The 9,632-nt window shown below is 52.0% G+C and overlaps 1 long non-coding RNA gene across 1 annotated transcript; it reads left to right on the forward strand.

The window, feature by feature from the left end:
* Positions 1-6,863: 6,863 nt before the first annotated feature.
* LOC113930615 lies at positions 6,864-9,157 on the forward strand. Its single transcript, XR_003522541.1, has 3 exons — positions 6,864-6,989; positions 8,052-8,222; positions 8,482-9,157. It is a non-coding gene; the product is annotated as an uncharacterized LOC113930615 (long non-coding RNA).
* Positions 9,158-9,632: the final 475 nt, after the last annotated feature.

Below are 9,632 nucleotides of genomic sequence, written 5' to 3' on the forward strand. Positions count from 1 at the left end.
CCCACGTCGGGCTCTGGGCTCAGTGCGGAGTCTGCTTAAGACTCCCTCTCCCTCTGCTCCTCCCCACTGCTCTCTCTAAAATAAATAAATAAGATTTTATTTGTTTATTACACACACAGAGAGAAAGTATGAGCAGTGGGAGCAGCAGAGGGAGAGGGAGACTTCCCACCGAGCAGGGAGCCCGATGCGGGACTCGATCCTGCAACTCCGGGATCATGACCTGAGCTGAAGGCAGTCGCTTAACCAACTGAGCCACCCAGGCGCCCAAAATAAATAAATCTTACAAAAAAAAGAAAAAGTGCTTCTCATCCCCTTCTGTCTCTCCCTGTTCCCAAATCCTCCAGCCCCTCCAGTTTCAGCTCTAACCCCACCACCCCATTAAAGCCTTCCTTCTCCCCATCCATTCCCAGTCTGCAGGGCTCACTCTTGAGTACCTTCAGCCTGCGCTGCCTGAGTCACTCAACTTGTCCCTAAACACAGAAGTCCCGGAATTGTTAGAAATCTTCCACGGGCTCCTGACCCTTCTCTGCTCTTGGCAGCTTGTGAGTTGCTGGAGGGCTGTGTCAGAGTTGGGGCCCCCGAGTGTGGGCTATGCCGGGCCTGGCACAGAGGATGTCTCAGTTAGTGTTTGCTGACCAGTCGGTATGGGCCACGCTACCCTGCCCACGCAGACCTCCCCTCCTACCTTCCCTTTGCTCCCTGACTACCCCTCCAAAGCTTGGTCCTCCCGCCCCCAGCAACTCAAGAGTCTTCTCAAAATATTCTCACCCTTCTGACTTATGAGGGTGGGCATTCGGGCTGTGTGTGGTGCGGGTGGCCGCAAGATCACCGCCTGTGGAAAGGGGCTAGGAACTCAGCTATCCTTGGTGCTGAGCACTGTGCTTAGGTCGGGGGGGGGGGCGGGTGCCATAATGGCTTTAGGAGGGGGCTAGGTCCCCTGTGGTGTCTTCACCTGGATTTTGGGGGTGGGGAAGGGGCATCTTTCCAGCACATGTGCAAGCCAAGCCAGACCAGAAGCAGCTGTGTCTCTCCAGGAAAGAGGACCAGGCTCCTCACCCGACTTGGTGCCTTTAGACACACCAGGAGAGGGGACAGAGAAGTCTGAGGCCCGAAATCAGCAACTCTGAGGTCCGTCTCCCCAAAGTGAAGGAGTTTAAAGCTCATTGCTGTCACCTGTACACAGGGCTGGAGGACAGAGGGAGGGGGGCGGGGGAGGGAGGGAACGAGGCGGGGGGTACCATCTCCAGACTTTCCCCCGGATGGAACCCAAGAGCTGGGAAGAGGGCCAGTTTGTCACTTTAGTCATGCTCTCACTTCTCACAACCACCTGTGAGGGGCCGGTGATCAGTCCCCATTCCGCGGAGCAGAAAATGGAGCTTAGGGAAGGAGGTGGTGCTGGTAAGTGGCATGGTCGGGGCGAGAACCCACGTGAGGCTGACTCCAAGTCCGGCTCTTCCTCGCTCTGCTGGCCCTGTCTGCCGTGATCTGCACACACTCTATCCTGGTACGGCGAAGCTCTGGGTACGAGTTCCAGAAGGAGAAGTGAGTTCGAATACAAGACCCCAACTCTGGCTCCAGCGGGTCCTGGCCTACCAGAAGCCGGTGCTTGGCAGTTCACTCAGTGCCCCATCCTGGAGACACTCTCCAGGCCCCCTCAAGCCTGAATTACCAACTTCTCTCCCAAGCCCCCCAAAGTGCTCTCTGTCTTCTATTCCATCTGCTTGGAATAGTTCTCTTCCACCTCCGTCTCTGCTTGAGCAAAGCCGTACTCATCTCTCAAGACCCAGCCTCCTCCTCCATGAAGCTTTCTCTTAGCCTGGCAGCCAGGAGCACACTTACCTCCCCATGGCCACATCCTTTTTGGGACTGGTAGGGCCATTGCCCTACACCTCCCGTCCTGCTTCAAGCCTTTTTCGGATCTTCCCAGCTGTAAACAGCCGTCCCCCTGTGTTTATTCCCACAGTACAACACGATGTTCCCTGAAGTGTGGTCTACGTTTTGCTAGTGGTACATGAAATAGTGGTACGACAATTTCACATATACCCAGATGATCTTTTTAAATCTAATAGTCATGTATGTATTCTAATGCATACTAGACTCCAATAATAATTGGAGGAAAAAACTAGTGTAATTTCTTGAGTATTCAAGACTGAATTAAATGAGTTCAAGAAAAATAATTTGGTATCTGTAAAGCGGATTGAATTACTTATCCCTTCCTTGGGGGCTGTGGTGAGGAGATCTGCAATGATGGCTAAAAAGCGCTTTGAGGAGCACTTCTGTGGTCCCGGTCAGGTTCAACTTCTTGACCTGGGTCATGGGTACACGGCTGTGTTCATTTTAGGATCATTCACTGATGTGTGCACTTTTTTAAAAAAAGATTTTATATATTTATTCGAGAGAGAGAGAGAGCGTGAGCACAAGCGGGGGGGGGGGTGGGGAGGGCAGAGGGAGAAGCAGGCTTCCCGCTGAGCAGGGAGCCCAGTGCAGGGCTCCATCGCAGGACCCTGAGATCATGACCTGAGCTGAAGGGAGACGCTTAACTGACTGAGCTACCCAGGCGCCCCTGTGCACTTTTTGATGTGTGCTCTATTGTGTGTGTGTGTGTGTGTGTGTGTGTGTGTGAATTTCCTATAAAAATTTATTTAAAAAAACCTGACACATAGCAGGCCCTCACTCAAGGTGAGTTGCACACTTTGTAATGTGGGCCCAAAGACCCACTGGAAGGGTGTTGATGCCACTGACAGCCAAGGAAGGGGGGTGCAGGTGTACAGAAAGTGGGTTCAGGGAGGGCAGTAGGCTCTAGAATTGTGATCTGAGGCATGTTTTCTGCTTTGGCCCCTGTCCCAGTAAGAAAGCCAGAGCGCTTTCTGAGAGCCTGTGTTGATGAGTAGCGGGCCAAGGCCAAGGGGGTGGAACCAGCCAAGACTTGGATCATAAACAAGCATACATCCCAGAGGATAAGCAGACAGGCCAGCACAGGGGAGAGTGTGGGTTGGATGCTTCATGACCTTGGGCAGGCCCTGGGCCTCTCTGAGCCCCTTTTTGTTTCCACCTGGGCGGTAAAATACATGGGCCTAATTGCTCCTTGAGGGTCCTCTTGCCTCAGACACTCAAAGGGCTATCCTATGCGTTGACATTAGTCAACAATCTCTTCTCAAACAACTTGAACACCCATCCTGTTCTAGGTGCTGTTCTGGTCACAGAGGACACACGAATGAGAGACTCCAGCGGCTGCCTTCAGGGGGCTCCCAGGCCTCGGTTTGTCTTGCTATACTTGCCCCTGGGGGGAGATGAGCACCCCGGTTCAGAGTAGAAGGGTCTCTAAGCGACTTTCAAAGGAAACCGTAGGCAAGGGTTGGAAATACACATGCCTCCGAAGGTCAGGAAGGTGGGGACATTTGTGAAGTAGGCTGGGGGAAGCAAACTGGAGCGTGCATGATGCACTCCTCCCGGGGGCCCCCAAGGCATTCATCCTCCAATTGGGGAAACCTCTATGCTGGCCCAGCCTAACCCATCTGTGGCCCACAGGCTGCCAAGAGCTGGCCAGTTTGCTTCCAAATATATTTGAACCTATACCCCAACAGGTGTCTACTTCTGTGTAAACGACATACATGTAATGCTGTGCTCATTGATGCTATAAGTGCTAAAACACAAAGAAATACGTGACAACAAGCAAGGTCATCAGGAATTCTAATATTGCCGTCTGGTACCCCAACAGATTATGCACCCATTGCAGGAGGCCGCAGGTCTTACAGCTAGCTGATGCAAGGAGGGCAGAAGAAGGGGATCGACATGCGCTGTGCTTCACTACCTTCCAGACCCTACACGCCTTAGTCATTCACTTGCTCATTAGATTTCACTGGGCCTGTTGTATCAAGGCCCTGGGCCGGACCCTGGGAGATAGAGAGGTGGACAGGGCAGACGGAAGCAGCTGACAGGCGAGTCAGAGGAGACAGACAATAACTAAAGGCATAAATAACCGATGTATGGCTGGCTTTGGTAGAAGTGCTATGAGGGAAATCAACATGGTGATATGACGGTGAGGGATGGGGCTGAGGGCGGGGAGCTCGTCTGGATCAGTGGTCGGGGAGGAGGGATGGGGATGAGGCTGGGGAGCTCGTCTGGATCAGTGGTCGGGGAGGAGGGATGGGGATGAGGGTGGGGAGCTCGTCTGGATCAGTGGTCGGGAAGGAGGGATGGGGATGAGGGTGGGGAGCTCGTCTGGATCAGTGGTCGGGGAGGAGGTATGGGGATGAGGGTGGGGAGCTCGTCTGGATCAGTGGTCGGGGAGGAGGGATGGGGATGAGGGTGGGGAGCTCGTCTGGATCAGTGGTCGGGGAGGAGGGATGGGGATGAGGGTGGGGAGCTCGTCTGGATCAGTGGTCGGGGAGGAGGGATGGGGATGAGGGTGGGGAGCTCGTCTGGATCAGTGGTCGGGGAGGAGGGATGGGGATGAGGGTGGGGAGCTCGTCTGGATCAGTGGTCGGGGAGGGTCTCCCGGAGCTGAGAACTGAGGATGACAAAGGGCCAGCAGAGGGAATGGGAGGTGCCAAGGCCCCGAGGGGAGGAGAAATGATTTTGAGCACTGGAAGGAAAGGCAGTCTGTCTAGGGTGGAGAAGGTAAGGGGGCGAGTGGCCGATTTTATTTGAAGCACAATGGAAAACCACTAGAGAGTTTTGAGCAAGGGGAGTGATCAGATCTCGTTTAACATTTTCAAAGACCACCATGTCTACTCTGTGGACAATGGACCGGAGAGGTTGGAGAAGAAAGGGGGAGGTCCAGGCAAGAGATGACAGACCAGGATCGGACAGCGGAAACAGCGAGAGCAGGCAAGCATAAGATGTATTTCAGCCTCATAACGACCCTACAGTAATGCCTTCGTGAGGCCGCTATTATCTTCCCCACCGCACATTTGAGGAAACTGAGGCCAAGTGAGGTTAAATAACTTGTCCAAGATCACACGGCTCGTAAGTGATGAAAGCAGGATTCACCCCGGTCTGCCTGGCTTCCTTCCCATTCTACTTTGAATTCTAATTACATTTTCTGCTCCAGAGAATCATTCACCAGGACCATACAGGGTCCTCCGACCTCAATCCTGAAAACCACTGGGCATCCTGAACAAAGAAAAGGGGATTGAAGACTGTTTGACCCGGCAACCAGCCAAGGGTACACAAGTGATTAAAACAGTCCATTCGTCCCGTTTTCCTAAACATGCTCAGTTCACCAGAGCTCTAAGTAAGGGAAAAACCATTCTTTCCTTTGGAGGGGGAGTGGACGGGAGGCGGGTGGTGATGGTATATTTGGAAATAGAAATATAAAGGCTGCCAACTTGTGCCTTCAAGGAAAGCCCAGGGGCACAGCCCAAGACAGGGCAAGTGACTTGCCAAACCCCTCACAGCCCCCAAAGTTATTCGTGTGAAAAAGAAGGCAGAATTGTTCCTGCCAAAGACATGAAGTCCTTTAGAGCACTTTGTTAGCAAAGCCTTGCGTCCCTGTCACTATGCAAAGCACGCTGGAACGTTGCCATGGCAACAGGCAGCTGGGCGCCTGATCAGCTCAAGGCCTGCCTCAGCAGAGGCCCAAGCCTGTGGGGGCAGCTCCCAGAAAGGAGGGGGGGTAGTGTGGAGGGGAAGCTGGTTTTGTGTATGCTTATGAGGAGCCCTGAGCTCCCTGTCAGGTCACCAGGGTCCAAAGCCTGCGTCTTCAGGAAATATTTCCTGTTGCCAGATATGCTGAACTTCCACAAAACACAGGACCCCAGGTTGGCATAACCCTGGCCCTTTCCCCCTGGGTCTCTTCTGGTGGTCCTCCCCCCCTTTCTTTTTTTGTGTGGCTGGGAAAGGGAAAGAAGATGGAAACATCCACCTGCTGTAAAACAAAACTCCCTTGTGTTACAAGCACAAGAAGAAACCATAGCCCAGAGAGGGAAAGTGACCAGCCGAAGGTTGCACAGCCTCGGTGGTGCCAGAGTCAGAGCACATCTCCCCTGACTCCGAAGGTGAGTTTCACCACGGTATACTTCTTTCCCTGGGCACTGGGGAGGGAGGAAAGCCATTCAATATTGATGGAGCCCCTCTGAGTACCTAAATGCTGTGCTAGATTCTTTTGTATTCCTCATAGCTCATCCGCACCCCAGACTTGCAAGAGAGCTATTATTATCCCCATTTCACATGTTAGGAAGCTCAGAGAGGTTAAGGAATGGGGCTGCAGGTCACACAGCTAGACGGAGTGGCGTTAGACGTCACACTGGTCTTTGCACTTCCCCACATGGCCCCACACTCTGATGACACATACGCTTCATTGCCGCCTGTACGAACAAGCCACACCACTGTAAGTGATTCTGGACGCTGTCCCTCTTCTGCCACTGAGGACGGAAGAGTGTTCTCCAGTAGATCAATAAGCTGCCACCCAGTAATGACCAGAAACTGACGTGCTTCTCCGGGCCTCAGGTTCCTCATCATTAAAGTGAGGGTGACTCTAGTTTGGGGCTGCTGGAGGGGTGAAATAAGAATGTGTATAAAGTGGGCAGGGCAGGGCGCCGGGGTGGCTCAGTGGGTTAAGCGTCTGCCTTCGGTCAGGTCATGATCCCGGGGTCCTGGGATCGAGTCCCATGTCGGGCTCCCAGCTCAGCGGGAAATCTGCTTCTCCCTCTGTCTCTGCCCCTGCCTCCTTCTGTGCGCTCTCCCCTCCCCCCTCAAATAAATAAAATCTTTTTTTAAAAAAGTGGGCGGGGCAAGGTCTGGTGCCCAGTAAGCGCTCCATAAATGTTAGTTACTGCTAAGAGTATTCCCTTCAGGGACCAGTTCCTGTTCTGCCTCGTCAACGACACCAGCCCTCATTTGATGCAATTTCAGTTTCATTCCCCGGTCATCCACTCATTGCCGGCTACCAACACCTGGAGTTGAATTCCTTCTGCCAGAGGAAGAGGAAGGCATCAAGACAAGGTGATAACCGAGCCAGTCGTCAAAGAACGGAGCGAGATTGGCCGGTAAGATGAGGGCTGGAGAGAGGACATTCCAGGCAGAGGACATTTAGCTAGAGCCTAAAGGTATGAAGGTACCTGGTGTTTGGGGGGAAAAGAGTGATCTAGTACAGTGAGGCCGAAGATGAGGTAGTTGGGAGTAGACTGCGGAGGACTTGAGTGTCAGGAGAAGGGTTAGTAATGGAGTTTATCTTGAAGGTAACTGGGAGCCACGGGAGCCTTTAGGTGAAGAAGTGGCCTGAAGATCAGCAGGGGGGCTCCAAGGTGGAAGGCTGATTGGAGAGAGGCACAAAGACCCGTCAGAGGCTGTGGAAGGGTGCGGGTGAGAAGGGGTGAGGGCTGAGGATGAGCGACAGGATGAAGGGGAACAAGGAACAGTAGAGGACGTGAGGTGGGGAGAGGCCGGGGTAGTGCCGTTCTCCAAATGAGGGAGCCCTGGGAGAGGCACATGAGCAGGGAGGGGAGGACAGAGCTCAGCCTGGCTGCTGTGGGTGTGCGGTGCTTCTGGGCACACTGTCCACGAGGTCAGGGCTGAGCTAGAAATGGAACAGTCCTTAGCTCTTGGGGGAGTCCAGCTGACCCTTGACAACACAAGCTTGAACGGCACGGGTCCGCTTCCGTGTGCATTATTTTAGATAAATACAGTAGAGAGGTGCAGCTGTATTTTTCTCTTCCCCGTGGCTTTCTTAATAATGTTTTCTTTATTGTAAGGATACAGTGCATAATACATATGACATACAAAATAGGTGAGAATCAACTGTTTAGGTTATCGGGAAGGCTTCTGGTCAACAGTAGGCTATTAGGTACGTTTTGGGGGAACTCAGAAGTTCTCTGGGGATTTTCAACTATGTGCAGGGTCGGTGCCGCTAACCCCCATGCTGTTCAAGGGTCAACTGTGTATGGAACTAGAGAGTGGAGGGGACAGTTCGGTTTGTGTGGGGAGAACGGGGAGAAGAGAGAGCACTGATGTTTCAGCTCTGTGTCGGGATCGTTTGTGTCTGCCCGGCTCTGCGGTGGCAGCCTTCCTGACTCACAACTCCAACACTTATGAAGCTCCCTCCTATGCAGACCAAGCTGGTCCCGCAGCAACTTGGTGAGCAAAGATGGCACGGGCCCTCATGCAGGGCGCCTTAGCAATCCAGGCGGGCGGCTGTCACCCCTGACACGAAGATTTTCTGGGAGAAGGACTCGAGAATCCCAAGAGGTCCCACAACATCAGGGAGCAGACAGAGAAAGCCTGTAAGTATTGAGAAGCTATCAATCCCAGGGTGGCAGAAACGAGTTTTCTAAAATTCTGACGTTCGCTTGAAAGTTCAAATCCTGGGTGGCTCATTGGGTTAATCGTCTGCCTTCAGCTCAGGTCATGATCCCAGGGTCCTGGGATGGAGCCCCGCATCGGGCTCCCTGCTCCTCTCTCTCTCTGTATCTCTCTCTCAAATAAAGAAAGAAAATCTTTTTTTTTTTTTAAAGAAAGTTCAAATTTTATCTTTGGTAACAGATACTGTCAGCTGTTTTCCTTGAAGTTTCAAGCTCACTCCGTTCACTTTTGAGAAAATGCCTGCCAAGTACTCAAGCCTGAATAACCGTAGTTCATCAGTGCTTCTTTCGAATACAACGGATGTTCCATGTTTTGAAAAAGAGGTCTATTGAGCTCACACCTCCAACAATCGCACAAGTGCTTTTTCCTCCCAGACAACCCTCAGACTTGAGCACACAGCACAAGTGCGTGTTCTTCCCATTCCGTCACACAGATTATTAAAAAGATTTGAATTCAACGGTCAGGATTTAATAAAAATAGCATTTTTTTTAAAAAAAACATTTTTTTTTGCTGAGTTATCAAAGCCATTCTTAGGTAAAACTGGCTCCCCCCTGCCCCCGCGAGGAGTGTGTGGTGGTGAGGTATACCAGCAGTATGGGCGGGGGCCACCGCTTTTATTCACGTGCCAGCAGTCTTGCCTGGGTGCAAACATCAACCTCGTGAAAAAGGCAAATGATGTCTTCGTATTATCCTGAAAATCGCTCTGACCTTACGCACCCCCTGAAAGGCTCTCAGTAGTAACCCCTAGAGGTCTGCTGACCATACTTCAAGAACTGCTGGTTTAGAGGGGTGCCTGGGTGGCTCAGTCAGTTAAGCGTCTGCCTTCGGCTCAGGTCATGATCCCGGGGTCCTGGGATGGAGCCCCGCATTGGGCTCCCTGCTCTGCGGGAAGCCTCCTTCTCCCTCTCTCGCTCCCCCTGCTTGTGTTCCCTCTCTCATTCAAATAAATAAAATCTTAAAAAAAAAAAAAAAGAACTGCTGGTTTAGAGAAATTCTTGCCCAGACCCATAGGGGCAAGTTAGGGAAGGTTTATTGCAGCATTCTTTGGGGTCATAGGGAGTCGATGGGACCAAGATGTCCAGTCTTAGAGGAACACAGAGGTAAACTGTGGTAGGTGTGTGCAGTTGTCAGAAGTGATCAACTAGACATGCACATAGCAGCATGGAGAGACCTCAAAAACAGAGTATTGAGGGGGGAGAAAAGAAATAGAATATTGTCTATAAATCAACACCATTTCTGTGAATTAAAAGCACACATAAATATATATTCTCAAAGACACCTGTATTTCCAAGACACATACCAACCCACTAAAGAGAGGACGGGAGTGGGGA

This window comes from Zalophus californianus, chromosome X (assembly GCF_009762305.2).
Source record: "Zalophus californianus isolate mZalCal1 chromosome X, mZalCal1.pri.v2, whole genome shotgun sequence".
NCBI lineage: Eukaryota > Metazoa > Chordata > Mammalia > Carnivora > Otariidae > Zalophus > Zalophus californianus.